The 16,840-nt window shown below is 35.8% G+C and overlaps 1 long non-coding RNA gene across 7 annotated transcripts in view; it reads right to left on the bottom strand.

Moving 5' to 3' along the window:
* Positions 1-15,672, bottom strand: part of LOC138693706 (uncharacterized) — a 90,522-nt gene extending 74,850 nt beyond the window's left edge. Inside the window, exons 1-4 of one of the 7 annotated variants that reach the window (XR_011330381.1) lie at positions 15,486-15,672; positions 15,065-15,327; positions 6,900-7,002; positions 1,785-1,907 (exon numbers count right to left, since the gene is read on the bottom strand). This is a non-coding gene — a long non-coding RNA (uncharacterized lncRNA). Of the gene's footprint in view, positions 1-1,784; positions 1,908-6,899; positions 7,003-11,861; positions 11,971-15,064 lie in introns of all 7 variants that reach the window. The other 6 variants (XR_011330379.1, XR_011330380.1, XR_011330377.1 and 3 more) reach the window with 6 other exon arrangements.
* Between the last annotated feature and the right edge of the window lie 1,168 nt (positions 15,673-16,840).

Below are 16,840 nucleotides of genomic sequence, written 5' to 3'. Positions count from 1 at the left end.
CACCCCTTATCGGCTGTCCACGACTGCTTATTCAATATATTCGCAGCTACCCTCCATATCTGGAGGCCGTCTCCTCTATCCGCAACCTGAGGACGCGCCATGCCGTGGTGATAGTTAGTTTTTGGGTACAGTGCACTTAAAGAACAGCTGCTTTCATCATGTAGGGTGCTGCATCTGTTATAAAAAGCAATACATTGGAATTTCGAATCCCATCAGGCCAAAGTTTTCTCAATGCATGGTCAAATACTAAGCTGATCATCGAGCAGTTGACTTTGTCCAGATGCTCACAATGTAATAGAAATTGTTCTCCAGGGCTGCGTGCTTCTAAAACGCCAACAATAACATTAGCTACATAACAGCCCATAGAGTCTGTTGTCTCGTCAATGGATACGAATACATTTCTTTCTCCAATCATTTCTCTTATTTTTTTCAAAGTTTTGTCATAGCACCGAGCTATGTATGTTCTTCTCAATGTTCTGGGATCTGGAATTAATTTTCCGGTCTCCTCTTCTAAGAAAGTTCGGAGCTTAGGATGATTCAGTTTGTGAAGTGGAATATCAGCCGATAGAAAAGCTTCGCATAGTTTCTCACAAAATGGCGAAAACGTTGAACACGTATCCCCCAGAAGCATTTGCTGTAAGTTTACACTGGATTTATTTTCAAGTCTCTGCAGGCCACGTTTATGTTTCTCCCGTGACATGTGTTGTTCTATCATAAACTTTTTTTCAGCAGCCACTCTCACATCACAGATCTTGCAGAATAAAATACGACCGTCCATTGAAAAAATATTTTCTCCATATTTTGAAACAAATGCCTTTAATTTAACACTAGCAGTTTCCTTTACTTTAGGCATTTTGCTCTTGACCTGTTCACACAGACGACTAGAAACAACTGACCACCTCAATTAACAGCATAACAATGCCAGTTTACCTGGAGAAAGGAATCTCTGTGGGAGTGTGGGTAAATTCCTAGAAGTGGGCAAGTTCATTATGCCTTGAAAAATAGGGGTACAAGCTAGCATATGCTCTGGGAATTTGAATAAAATTCCTAGAAGTGGGCAAGTTCATTATGCACATACCTTGAAAAATAGGGGTAGAAGCTAGCAAACATCTACTTAATTCCAAGAAATTGTATTGACAAGGAAAATACTGAATTATAATAAAAATCTCAAATCAAATACAAATAATGTCACAGCCTTCCTAAAAAGTGTAAAAAATGCTCAAAATGACCTAAAAATTGCTAAAAAATGACATCCGTAAAAAAATTAAGAAAATGCAAAAAAATGCCCTAACGAATTGCTTTTATTTAACCCGGTTTTTAATGTCATACATTTCCATATATGCTAGCAATGTTTAAACCTTCATAAGAAAAAGATGCAAAATCATTAATTACCTTGCCCTATTTATTACATATTTATCTACATATTTTGCCACTTTATGTACAGTACATATTTCTCATTTCCATATTACATAAAATCCGGGCTCTACTGATATGTGTGTCAATTCATTATTATGTACTAAAAGGAAGGTGGGTATAAAGCAGATAATAATAACACATACGTATTTCCTTGTGGAAGTGAAATAAAATAAAGTTCTTAATGGAAAGCTTACAGTCCCAAAGCTGATATGAATATATCTTGTCTACAAGTAAAGAAGTATGTGTTTAAAAATTGATTTCAATAAATGTTTGTCAGATGAAGAGCCAGTGTTATAACATTTATAAAAGGTCTGTCAGCAACATACATTTTGATTTATGTAACTTATATATACTAAAGTATTACTTACTTTCAATACCAGTACTTTTCTCAGTCTTAGAATCTCCTTGTTTTCCTTAGCAAGACTGTTGTGCAGAATATCTTATAGGAGATCCTCCTTTGAATCAGATAACTGCAATGCACCACTCGGCAGCTATGAAGAAGAAAAGAAAATAGTAATAATTATGCTGGAAAGAGTATGAGGCATTGTGGATACGTTGTATTAGGAGCAAACTTGAAATCGTGATTCTTTGTTGAGTTCACCCCTGCTATACGCAGTGCCTCATATATTCCATTGCTTTTTAAATCAATTTTCTGTATTTCTCCTTATACAGATTGAACCATAAGTAATATCATTAATTTCTCGTTCTCGTTCAGCAAAAGAATTTTACAATCTAGCAGGAAAGAATTGGGGATGCTCCAGGAATACTTCATAAACTACATTCAAAATGTTTATACAGTCAGTGCTGACATACTGCGGAGAAATTTTAATTACTTCACCTGTCATAAACGAAGTAGAATATGTTCAAAACCAAGCTCACAGGCCATTACTGGTGGAATCAAAACAACTCCATAGATTCTATGAGATTCCTCACTAATATTAACAGCATCAAAATGACAATAGAAGAAAAAGCACTGATTCAATATGAAAAACTTATCAGATTCCCAGGAAACAATTGGCATTCATACAGTCCTCTCTGTAGACTGAAAACTCAAAAAAGTTTCATATCCATGGTTCAAGAATTAAAACAGAAAATCAATATCCCGAATTTAAAAGAAAACTTACAAATTAAACCAAACCCTTTAACTCTATTACATATAGAATATAATCTAAATTTAACAGAAGAAATACTGAAATCAGAAGTAAACACTGAAATAATGAAACAATTGTCTTTAGAGACAATTAATATTAGGTACCCTCCACAAAACTGGCTTCATTTATACACCGATGGATCCTTGATCTCCAGAGAACAAGCCTGCTACTAAATCTACGTATTACTCTGTGAAAAGATTTATTAAATCTACATACTTAGACTTCAACAAACAAAATTTGATAACACAATCTCAAGGGGAAAAAATGGAACTCTCTGCATCATAATCCACAGTTAATTCCCGATTTACCACGAAAATCGTCTGTAGCTGCATTTAGATTGGCAACAGGCCATGATTATGTGGCCAAACACCTGCATAGAATTGGAATATATCAGTCCCCTAACTGCCCATTGTGCAACTGAAACCAAGAAATGGATTCGGAACACCTCAAAATCTGTGCTTCAGTGGCTGACCATGATAATATCTTTGAAAAATATTGGAGTGCAAGAGGTCAAATGACTTTATTGTCATATGCCTGGCATTAGAAAACAACAACAATCTTACATTTATCTGGATTAAATTTGTGCACATTTGAAGAACAAAACTAAAATTCTTTCAATCATTCATTATCATAATTTTATTCATTGCTCTCTTAAATTGACTGAGTATATTGGGATTAAATCAGTGGCTTTCCCAAAACATGCTATGAAATGTTTCATATAAAAAAATTTTTATCTCCAAAAGGAAGCAAAAACGAGCAAAATTGTATTAAACTGTTTTGTTTGAAATATCTCAAACAACTCCCTGAAATTATGGATATTACTTACTGTTCACTCTATGAATATTAAGCTCTAGTAGACTCACTGTATCATTTAATGATATTGAGTTGAATATTTGTTCTAGAGCTGAAATTGGCAACCCCTATTCCCTGTGTATTAGTTTCTTCTGGTCAGTAACAGGCTGTAAGGATATTAATAGAGCCTACTTTCAAATCTCCAATGTGTTTAAGCCAGAAAATTTATACTAAAGCCATTCTTATTTTTTTAGCGTGTATAAGTTCTGTTCAACACTAAGTAATATCCCAGAAATTCGGTCGATACATTTTCAGGCCAGTTTTGTCATGCATATAATTCCTAAACTACACGACACATTCCAATAAAGTAAATGGAGACCGACAGTAGGGTAAATGTATCCAACGTATCATTGAGTTGAGTGAGTCACATCATCTATCTTCACTGCGGTAGAGGGGAAGTTTAGGCACGAATTGGCAGGTCCCATAGTAGCCTTGGCAGTGTAACTCGAGAATGCGAAGTGATAGAACGCTCACAATTGTGTAAATGATTCGTAACTAACCAGGCTATAATCCCAACTGAGAAGCAATCAATAGTCGACAAGTGAAATTGAAAAAAATTCCAAAGTGCAATTGAATGAAGAGAGAAAATTCACAATGTCGAGACATATGCAGCGCAAAGGGGAGTGGGAGTGTAAGCAACGGAGAGTAAACGATACTGTACAATGGTTAAGTCCACATCTGTGGAGTAACGGTCAGCGCATCTGGCCACGAAACCAGGTGGCCCAGGTTCGATTCCCAGTCGGGGCAAGTTACCTGGTTGAGGTTCTTTCCGGGGTTTTCCGTCAACCCAATATGAGCAAATGCTGGGTAACTTTCGTTGCTGGACCCCGCACTCATTTCACCGGCATTATCATCTTCATCTCATTCAGACGCTAAATAACCTAAGATGTTGATGAAGTGTCGTAAAATAACCTACTAAAAAAATGGTTAATGTAGCAACCGACATATTTACTTTTAATGCATACAAGGTTAGGACAGAATTTCATGTAACTTCGAAAACGTTGAATTACATGACAAACAAAAATCTTTATCCCTCGCCATCTGTTGTACATGATTAGTTAAGAACTGCAGACCTGCCGTTAAAAAAAAACAATCCAAGCATCCCCTGCTTTGTAAATATTGATATTGTAACGGTATGTGTATGAATGATTTGTCTTTGTAATCCGGCAGGATGTAATGACATGTGTGATTGCTGTTTATTTATAATTTTAGAGCATGTGCGTTCAGAGAAAGATTTTCGATGTGGTAAATTCTGATATGTTTTCTCGTTTCTACGCGCATGCGTCGATGGCCCTTTGGCCGCCAGTTCGATGGTGCAGACTGAGTCAGTCTGTACAGTAGCTGACTAGAGCTGGAGCCATCAGCTCAGACCGGAAAGGCTTGGTGTCCATGTTTGGGAACCATAGGCCTATATCTCAACCCATGATGTGAAGGTAAACTGGCCACTGTACTTGGGTTTTTCTCTAAAACTAATTGAATTATAGCCCACTGAGTTTTTCTTTTGTGCATATTGTGGGATTTTGGTGAAATTATTGAAATTCTAAAAGAGGTTTTCCTTTTCCTGTGAAGATCGGCCGTGGCACTTAAAGATTTTGCTAGGCTGAAACGAATCCACATCGTAAGTCTGCGTGCTGTAATGATTAGTTAAGATTGTGATTTATTCTGATAGAATAACAAAGATCATGAGCTGATTATATATAGATATGAGATGAATAATGTTGAATGACTGAATTTTAATTTTATCGTATTGTTAAAATAAATTCTCAGTGTCAGTTTAATGTTGCTCAAAAACAAACACAATTTTGTACATTTAGCTTGTCTAATTTTTCAACTTTATGAAACTGGTTTAATCAAAGGTTTTGAGGCATAAAGAGAATTGTTGGTTTAAGGTTGAGTTTATTTTGTGAAAAATAAAGTTCTGATACAAACTGCATATTTCGTAGTGTAAGAATTTATTATAATCTTTGGTAGAAAAGGATAACTTCAGTACCGGTATCATGTTACCATAATATCACTCATCACCTGGCAACCCTGTGTGTAGCTACATGTCGTCGTTGTTTCTGCAATAACTCCTATGTGACATATTTATCGATTTTCAGATTTATTTTTCTATTAAATTAACTTAAATAGTGATACAACAAATAATAAAATCTCCTATATGTAATTATATTTCTTCCTATCGAAAATGTAAGAATTCACAATACGTATGAAGATGAATAAATGTGTATTTTCCTCCTACTGAAAATTTGTGTATTTTGCACATAGGAGTTATTGCAGAAACAACGACGATATGAGTCACTCAGCTAAGTGTGCTCCTAGTATAATGGCAGTTGACATTGGACATATACGTCAACGTATATGCCTAACTTGGAGTCAGGTCATAAAGGGAAACATTGAAGGAGGAGAATTCGATCCGGTGCTGTGGATTGAAATCGGTGTACCTCAGTGGTCAGAGCACTTTGTATGTAGAACCAAGGACCCGGGTTTGATCCCCGGTGCCGAAGCGAATTTTTCTCTCAAATATTAATTGTCAATATTACAGAGAATATTCTGTATGACAAATTAATAAATCTATAATATTCTCATAGCTAGCAGTGCATATGTCTGCACAGATTACTGTGCACTTAACTGCTGAATCTCGGCCAAATAAGTCACTCAGCTGAGTGCGCTCCTAGTATAATGGCAGTTGACATTGAACATATTAGTCAACGTATATGCCTAACTTGGAGTCAGGCCACAAAGGGAAACATAGAAGGAGGAGAATTCGATCCGGTGCTGTGGATTGAATTCGGCGTAGCTCAGTGGTCAGAGCGCTTGGTACGTAGAACCAAGGACCCGGGTTCGATCCCCGGCACCAGAACGAATTTTTCTCCTCAAATATTAATCATGAATTTACTTTGATTGATATATTTTGAATGATATATTTTGAATTTTAAGGTCATTTCAAAGGTCAGTTTAATACTATATGAGGTGTCACTGTATAAGGATCATGTGCAGAGACTAAGTGGAATGCAGAGAATAGGAAAGATTTGAGAATGCTGGGTTTGCAGTGAAAGGCCTGCCTTTGGGCAGAACACGTGTGTGTGTGTGTGTGTGTGTGTGTGTGTGCGTGCGTGTCTTGAGAAGCCTCTTACAAATCCTGAGGAATTGAGAGGAGAGAAATTTTAACAGTCTATATATATATTTTTGGGGAGGCTAAAAACAAACCATCATCTTTCTTATCATTCATTTCGGGGAAGGATTACAGCAAAGAGAAAAAATACTGCAATGGAAGAAAACTGGATTTGCAAGAATTTTACAATGGACAAATATTTAACATACCTTGCTGTATAATGGCAAAGAACATCATTTTCATGACATTTTTATTTCATATTTGGAATTACGTTGGTAATTTTAATATTCTTATTTCACAACTTAATACAACATTAGCCAATATTTTAAGAACTTTAATTGAGTCACATTGTAAAATGTTGGTCATACCTGACTATATTCATCAGAGATCAATATCCGGTCACTCTTATCTGGTACCTACTATTTTATGTGAAGTCCTGGTATGTGATGTATGATGTTCAAGATTAGGTTTCTGAAAATATACAGAATTTGTTATTATAAATTTAATAAGAGTAATTACAATACTCATTGGCCACTCCACAAAAAGTATTTCACATCTAGGTCTACAATATTTTTTAATAGATATTATTGATCGTTCAGCACTGTAGCACTATATCTATGAGAAAATAAATAAGATAACAGTAAGTAAATAACAAGAAGGAGGTGAGCCAATTTTATAGGTCCATCTGTGCCAGAAAAGGAATGTTTGAAAACAGTTGTTCGATAAATTTCTAAAATTATGTGTTCTTCATCAGATGAAGTGGATGAATCTGAAGGGTCTAGTACAGGGATTCGAAACTCATAAGTAGGGGTGAGATATACTTTGACTCACTGCTGGCTATGTCGTCGCCAGTGGCGTATTTGAAGGCGGTTTGTAAGTAACACAATGCAATACAGAACACTGAAATGAAATGATTAATCTAAAATAATAATTTATTACACCAAAATATAAAGCCGTAATCCATTTCACGCAAAGCGCAGTAAAAAGAATAGGTTTTAGGTTGAATTGTTACTTTCTTTACAGTTATAATGGGTTCCTTATATTTTGCTATAGAGTCGAATTAACTTAAAATCTGTGCCACTTTTCCATTGCTGTTGTTTGTAGTACAACTAACTACCAATTATTAAATTATTTTCATTATTTAGTACATTAAAAGTCTACAAGAGACAAGGGCTTATGGAAACGATGGCCCAGGGTGTCCAAATCCTTCCGCAATGCTTAATATGTAATACTATTAATACTGAAATTAAAACTTAATTTTTTTTCTAAGTGATACTACATCCAAACAAGTAGGCCTATACTTGCTTTAGGCATTTACTAAAATTATTATTAAAATCAATTAACGTAATAAAAATAATATTTGAAACTTATATAAAATATTTCAACAAGTTTAAACATATTTACGAAAAAATATATGCTTCCTTTAACCGAGCTACAAGATTATTGGAAATCACGGTTTGAATTAACGACAGTATGTGGTATCTTCCTGCAGTATCTTCCAATCCATGAAATTGTTATACGGACACACGGTTAAGTTCAGTATTGCCAGAAAGTAACTTCCCCATATATAAAAGGCCCATTTGAAGTGTGATAAATTTTGCGCTCATTAAAAAATTCTCCCCCGTCCCCGAAAAGAAATGCCGAGTAAAATACTGTAAACAGATAATTTATCGCTTATGTTGTGTACAGTAAAAAATTTGTACACATTTTTCATGAAACGTATTGTTGGTCCTGCTTCTGAAAAATTTACCCGAGATGTCAGAAGTAGGCCTATATGATTGTCCTTCATATAGTCCAAAGTGCTTGTAACTTCCAGTGAAAATGTCTGTACAGCATAAAGAACGTTCATTTTCTGAAAGGAACTGGGTTCGACATGCTTCCTCATTAGAAATCGAATGGGTTTCACAGCTAAGTCCTTTTGTATCCTGTATATTTCCTTGATGAATTTTGAACTGATCATTCCTTCTCTGTCTGCTATATCCTGGTCTAGAAACTGTGAACGGATGTTTTTGATGATGTGACAGTAATCAAAACTTAAATATAAATTATGTTGCAAGTTACATGGGTGTACTACGCAAGGTTGTAGATCTCCGCCGCCTAAACCCTTAAACATAGCAGTATTAGTTCTATGGTTATCAGTTACAAGCCGAAGCACATGAAATGCACAGTCTTTACAGCTTTCAACACTTGCTGAACTAATAAGAGCAGATCATTTCCTTGCAAATTTCGTACCATGAAATATGCTGCCGGTATTGTGTACTTGGTAGATAATCCATGAATAACTAAACACAGAAGTTTGTTGGCTAAGACGGGATTTATTCCTATTTCTTTATTATAAACTCCTTCAGCTTCGACTAAACCAAAAATTTTATCCTCTTAAGCAAACTTTCTTTTATTGCCATTTCATCGCATATAAGAGAAACTACTTTCTCAATTTCATTCAATTTTGTGGCTTCTAACTTAAGTGTCTGTTTAATTAAAGGGGAAACACCAATGCCATATTCCGTTGAGCCCATATGCCTATCTAATATGCTGCGCGACGGTGCTTGTATGAATTTCAAATTTCTTCCAAAGTCGTAGCCTTTAGGAGACGATATTCACCAACATAAGCAGTACCGAATAATTGGTTCAGACCATTTTGGACGATTTTTTTTTTAATTTCTAATTTGATCCAGTATATATATGCAGCCATTTTGTAGCCATCATGTGCTGATTCCTTTCTGTTATCTACTGACTTTCTCTCAGGTAGCTCAGTTGGTAGAGCAATTGGCTACGGACTAAAAGGTCCGGGGTTCGATCCCAGGTGGTGACAGGATTTTTTTCTTGTTGCCAAACTTTCAGAACGGACCTGAAGTTCACTCATCCTCCTATAAAATTGATTAACAGGTCTTTCCTGTGGTGCCGACCACACCACCTCATTCTAGTGCCGAGGTCATGGAAACCATGGGGCTATACCTCCATGTCCCCTAAGTGCCTTCATGGCATATTACGGGGATACCTTTACCTTTTACTGACTTTGTCTCAGTATAGCTATTAATGTCTTCCTTCGCCTCTTGAAGTTCCTTCTGTATTGCCACAATTTTGTTTTCGAGTCTGTACACTTTCGCTCGAAGATTTTTATTTAATTTTTTATGATATTCCAGTTCACTTAATCTTACAGTATTTACTTGAACAGCAATATGTCTGGAATATACGTTTACATCTGCCTTGTCTTTTATAATTTCGGCTTCTATGTCTTTCTCACGATATTCGGCTTCAATGTCCTCCTGACATTGTGCAGCCAATCTTGAGACATTGGTCTTCTCAGAGAATGATGAACTTGAGTTTCTGACTTTTCTCTTCCTCTTGTTAGAAGGTTTCTTGTATGAAGGATATCCAGGATATATACTTGGTATCGACAAATTTTTCAGTTTCCTATATTTTGTATCTTCTTTAAAATCTTCTTGTTTGAAGTGTAAACTACACACACATGAACGATCAGAAGGAATCCACTTACTTCCTCTTTTGTCACCTTCTCTTGATATAATATTTAACCTTTAACCACTTTTCCCGCAGCTCACTATTAGATGGAAATTCATGAAATGATAATCTTCTGAATTTCAATTTTCCTCTGTGCGCTTTGCAGAAAGGGGCACAACAAGACACCATTGCAAATATATTATAATTAATATTGTTATTTCAGGAAACCAAGTATTATATCTCACAAAATTAAATGTATTTCAAACCGAATGTTCCTTTCTTCCAATGTAGCCTATTTTAAAGAAGAAAATCATATCATTAATAAACAATAACTGACAAACACTGTAATTACTTCTAAGATGTCAAATAAGACAGTATAATTAATTCTACACATTTAGTACAGCCAATTCAACGGCAGTTACTTGCTGCGCTCTAGTGTCGAAACTGGACAATAATGTCCACACGAAACTCAATGCTAAGGAAGAGGAATGAGCAGGCAGTTACGCAGCCAAAGGATGTGATCCAGCAGACAGTGGTTATGGATAAGATTTCGATGATGAATGAGACCGGTGATATTCAGAGACATTGTGGCCCGAATCTCCTGGCATTTGGCTTACGGTTGAGGAAAACCCTCACCACAGAGGTGGTCATATTCATATATTGTGAGTTTGTAACAGACAGTTTTCTTTTATAATATAAAGATGAACACTCACCACAAGATGAAAGAAGTAGCCTACGACCTGAAGATCAGAGTAGCACAAAACTTTGCTTGGAGCCTGTTTTGCTGATTCAATATCTTTAGTCTTTGTAGCCCTTGATGTTTCTCTTCTTTATATCTCTATTATAACTTTCTTGCAGGTTTAATTTCTCTGTTTCTGTACTATTCTTATATGCAGTATATATACAACATTGAACTTTCTTAGGGATATAAAATATGAAGGATTAAAGTGAATTAAATACTAATGTGTAAGAATATGCACGATGATTAATATTTCAATACTACATCGATGGTGAAGACAAAATTAATAACAACATTATGTTTAACACAATGCAGGCAGCATTATGCTACCATTATTGTAAGTACTGCAAGGTGTGCAAAATCTAAACTCGAAGCATGGATATTTTCAGTGCGAAAGTGTTACAAGTCAAAATGGAACATTGCTTTTAGCAACAGTTGAGAATGGAAAACTGTTACAACGTAAAATATAACACTTTCCAATTGAAAAAAAAAAAAAAAAAACTAAATAGCATAACTTTAAAACTGTTATATGTGCATTTATGTCCTGGTAGGAAATTTTTAGAGTTGTAACAGTTACCCTCATCTAAAGATTAAGAAGATTAAAATTGAAATAAAACCTAATAATTTTACCCTTCTAGGGAGAAGATCTAAAAATATCAATATTCATGCACGTACAGAAGAATTATAGAAACACATACTTAGTGGTCAGTAATAATAATAATAATAATAATAATAATAATAATAATAATAATAATAATAATATTAAAAATAATAATACATTATTCAGCGTGGCAATTAATGTTTCTATATACATTCTCCTAATTGAACCATTGAGCAAAGTAAACATAATAGCCTATTACATTTTGTCTGAAAGAACAAGAAAAACGTTCTTCATTCTTTACGATACCACCTCTTATTGCTTGTAGAGACATAGTTTGTAGAGCGACATGATACCGCCACTGCTTGCCTTCAGTACGTGAATGAAACACACAGCAATGTACAGTAAGCTCCTCATACCCGTTTGAATGTCTATGATTACACGATGTAATCACGACACCCACTTTGGTCACCGCTGTACTAGAGGATGAGAGGAGAGGATGCGTAACTATTTTGTATACGAACATATCTGTACCTGCGCTGTGATGTACTTTGTATCAGACAACCTCATTCCAGTTTATAGGTAGCTGAATTACAAAGCCTAATTATTATTATGGGGTGTATACAGCAGTAGCGGCTCGTGCCTGAAAAAGTAGGTGAAGCACAAAATTGTTGCAAGGTTTTCAAAGCTCATGTAGGCTAGTTGCATTGATAATCGGAAGTTTATGTAACTAAAGTAATTCTCTCCCATAAATTCCCATGCCCTTCAATCGTGAAAGTGATTTAATTGTATTTATTTCTGCCAGTTATCAATGCACTTACCGGTACATGTCAATTAAGATATGAAGAGTCCACTGCAAGAATGATGGATGTCATTTGCAATATATATTTTTCAGGAGAAGCAATTGAAAGTTTGAAATGCTTAGCGATCAAAGCTTAACTGTGATTTTCCGATCATTACTGGACAATGACTATCAGTGTTAATGCCATATAACTCTCTATGTACAGTCTATATGTCTTAAGCTATACATTAACAGTCTTGGTTCATTTCCGACAAGAAAGTGACATCCATCATTCTTGCAGTGGACTCTTCATATGCTTATTGCTTACCTATCTTTACACTAAGTTGATCCTCCATAGCTTCAGGGCTGCGAACCTGCCAATAACGTTCTCATGGAGGGGCTGTGATTCCATCATCTTGTCCAACATATCTTTTTGGAGCGAAATATTCCCTAACGCTGACAGTCTCTACTGTGACATTGAGTTTCTTTGTTTTGTTTTTATTCGTTTTAAACACGAGAAGCTCCTCTCGACCGGTACGCTAGTAAGACGGTAGTATTAAAATGAGGGAATATAACTTATACACTTCTCCAAATACATCTTTGTGTCACGAAGAAGTCTATTTTGTCCAATATTCTTTTGAGAAGGTTAACTCCATATGTAGATGAAATTATCGGGGATCATCAGTGTGGTTTTAGGTGTAACAGATCGACTATTGACCAGATATGTTGTATTCGACAGATAATGGAGAAAAAATGGGAGTATAAGGATACAGTGCATCAGTTATTCATAGATTTCAAAAAGGCATATGACTCGGTTTTTACCGGATTTTAATGAAATTCATACTGCTGAAGGAATGTAATAAATCAACATTCTGTGCAAAATTTCAGTTCAATCGAACAAATAGTTTCTGAGTTCTCAACATTTTAATTATGATATGATATGCAAATTCAAAATGCTCTACGTCAATCACATTTTCAGTATAGGCCGTAAATTTTTTTTCCTACTTTATTATACACTTATTAATAATTCCAAGTTGTCATTTCAACTTTCAATCACTTTATGTTGAAATAAAAAAATTATTAATTATGTGCTGCCCATTCCGCTGAAAATTTTGCATATTTTGACTTTTAACAACCATTAACGGGAATATTTTTAATTCTACATAAAGAGTGAAAACTACAGTTTTTTAAGCAGCTTTCGAAGTGTGTGTCTTCCAAATTTGAAAACAATCAGATGAAAATTATGTGTCACAGAGCATTTTGAAGGTATAAAAATGTAGTTTTAAGATAGAGGCAATTTTTTAAAATAAGACGTGCATATAATGTACTTACATAACTAGAACAGCCCAGCACCATATGTTTGGCCTTCCTTTTTCTTTTCTTTCTTTTCTGCTGCACCTTTGTTCAATTTTCTAGTTCATTGTGCACTTTTTTGTTTCTCTGCCCTTTTCCATTCACTCGTATGAGTACGCTTTCTGTCCCGCCTAGCCAGAATATTCCTTGCTACCTCTGTCAATTTCCCCTCCCCAATTGTTATTTTTACAAGTTGACTTTGCAGGCACCCTATATTAAATTCAGCAACTGCACTTGCCACTGCAATATTAATTTTGATTTTTGAGACAAATGTGTCTTTAGGACATTTTCTCCATATAAGAGAATGGACACTCATTCGCATTCTGGGTAGCGCCACGTGTACATTTGCTGAACACTTCAGGACTGGACAGACGTTCGTAAAGGGGTAACAGTTATTAGGGTTGCTTCTGATAACTGGAGTTCATGTTCTGGTGACTATGAGGCTCCTCTCCCTTTGCCTTACTCTGGTTATAAAACACCAAGAGTCCAGTCCAGTTGGACTTCTGTCGTGATGAGGCTTTTCATCTGTCGACACTGAATGTGCCAAGGTTGCAACAATCCCCCTCCCTATTGCTCTGGCATCAGGCATCCCATTTACAATTGCAGCCCTATAATAATTTGTCATTGCAGAAATGGCATTTTCATTTAATTTTCCAACACCCCGCCCGCCAAGCTTAACACCTTGAGATTTATTTTCTTTTACTAAATTTCTCAAACCAGTGCCCATTCTCTTTGCAACATGATTGATGCATTCCTCTTTACTTATTGCAACATCTGCTCCATACACAGCCAGTTTTGACAAATGCTGGTATGTCTTCGCATCCCCATCAGAGAGTATTGTAGTGTATCGCATGCTACATTCATTTTCAGACCTCAACCATAGCCTCTCTGCTGCAACCATCTCCATAGTATTGGAGCTACCTGTGTAATTTTTGTTGCACTCCCCAGATTTTTCATGACCATCTAACCAAAATCTGTATTCTGGAGAATTTTGACCTAGATCAGCAGCAGTGAAAGAACATGCATGGCAAAATTTTGGAAGTCAATACATCTATTACTAACCCTACACCATACAGTGAAATATGGCCACGTTTATACCAGTTACCATCATATGACACTGCTATGTCCACTACATTGCTGGATTTCAGTGTAGGGTCACATACTTCGTGAGCTTGTCATACTGCTCTGAGAGACCGGGAGAGGATTTTTTGGTTATAGCAATCTGTTTCTTTAGCAATTTTGTGAAGATGACTTTGATATGTACCTATTGCCATACCTTTCATGCCACTCACAGAGCAGAATGTCTGCATAGCAGAATAACCTGAACCAGTGCTAACAAAGGTCTCAACCATTTTTTTATTTACTTCAAATGGTGGTCTCTTACTATCAGATTTTGTCTGTGGGCTACTGAAGGTCTCACCACAGTTTGTACCACAGGCAATATATTTTACCACTAGTTTGGTTGCAAACCCATTGTTCTCCCTCATTTGCAATTATAAAGCGGTATTGTCACATTCATGACACTTCAGATTTTTTAACAGTTCACCCCACACATTTTTATGAACTAACACATAATCTGAAGAAAATGCTTGTCCAATCTCACCTGCAGAAGTGGTTTCAAACATCTTTAGCTTCTTGGCGCTTGTTGATACAGAGGTGGATGACATTTCCTAAGGCTCATGGATAGCAGATGGACCTGCCTGACAATTAGGGAGGTTAGATACACCTGGCTGCTGTTGATAGAGGTTAGGCCTAATTTCTGCAGCACATTGTTTTGCAAATTTGCATTTTACAGCATGCTGCGCTTTTCGTGTCCTTTTAGAGGGGCGTTTCTTGTGTGCACGACTTCTAGATAATCTTCCCATGCTGTAATCTCAACACTATAATTACTAGAATGACCTACATTAATTTAGGCCTAGACCCTACTAACTTTGTATGTATTACTAATACATATATATGTGAATCTTATAAATCATTTTATATATAACTACAAAATACTATATATATATACACACTATAAATACCAATAAAACCACAGTCACTGAGTAAAATATTATAAAACACGTTGAAATTATCTCACGTGCATGCTCCCACAAATAGTAAACAAACTAAAACCGCCAACCGGATATCAAGTATCAACAAAAGAACATCTGCTTCCTCCTAGCTGCAAGTAGTGCTGCCAGTACACCACTAGATGGGAGAAGTATATAGTTCTTCATATACACTCGAAAAATCTGCGCCGAATTTGAAATATATCACACAGAATGTTGAGAATGCGAACAACAGAGAACCGCCCACTGCAGCGGACATTTAAAGGATGCGCACGGAGCTTTAAAAATGGCGCTACATTAAAAAATGTAGTAGAAATGAATCGGCCATGAACCAAAGATAATATTTATGGCAAAAAACAAATTTCGACTTTTTTTTTCAGATTTTGACCAAATTTTCACTAGAGACTTCCCTTTGCATTGATAATCGGAAGTTTATGTAACTAAAGTAATTCTCTCCCATAAATTCCCATGCCCTTCAATCGTGAAAGTGATTTAATTGTATTTATTTCTGCCAGTTATCAATGCACTTACCGGTACATGTCAATTAAGATATGAAGAGTCCACTGCAAGAATGATGGATGTCATTTGCAATATATATTTTTCAGGAGAAGCAATTGAAAGTTTGAAATGCTTAGCGCTCAAAGCTTAACTGTGATTTTCCGATCATTACTGGACAATGACTATCAGTGTTAATGCCATATAACTCTCTATGTACAGTCTATATATCTTAAGCTATACATTAACAGTCTTGGTTCATTTCCGACAAGAAAGTGACATCCATCATTCTTGCAGTGGACTCTTCATATGCTTATTGCTTACCTATCTTTACACTAAGTTGATCCTCCATAGCTTCAGGGCTGCGAACCTGCCAATAACGTTCTCATGGAGGGGCTGTGATTCCATCATCTTGTCCAACATATCTTTTTGGAGCGAAATATTCCCTAACGCTGACAGTCTCTACTGTGACATTGAGTTTCTTTGTTTTGTTTTTATTCGTTTTAAACACGAGAAGCTCCTCTCGACCGGTACGCTAGTAAGACGGTAGTATTAAAATGAGGGAATATAACTTACACACTTCTCCAAATACATCTTTGTGTCACGAAGAAGTCTATTTTGTCCAATATTCTTTTGAGAAGGTTAACTCCATATGTAGATGAAATTATCGGGGATCATCAGTGTGGTTTTAGGCGTAACAGATCGACTATTGACCAGATATGTTGTATTCGACAGATAATGGAGAAAAAAATGGGAGTATAAGGATAGTGCATCAGTTATTCATAGATTTCAAAAAGGCATATGACTCGGTTAAGAGAGAAGTTTTATATGAT

This window comes from Periplaneta americana, unplaced genomic scaffold, assembly GCF_040183065.1.
Source record: "Periplaneta americana isolate PAMFEO1 unplaced genomic scaffold, P.americana_PAMFEO1_priV1 scaffold_18, whole genome shotgun sequence".
Lineage (NCBI taxonomy): Eukaryota > Metazoa > Arthropoda > Insecta > Blattodea > Blattidae > Periplaneta > Periplaneta americana.
The sequence above is the reverse complement of the archived record's forward strand: the minus strand, read 5'-3'. Positions and strand labels throughout refer to the sequence as shown.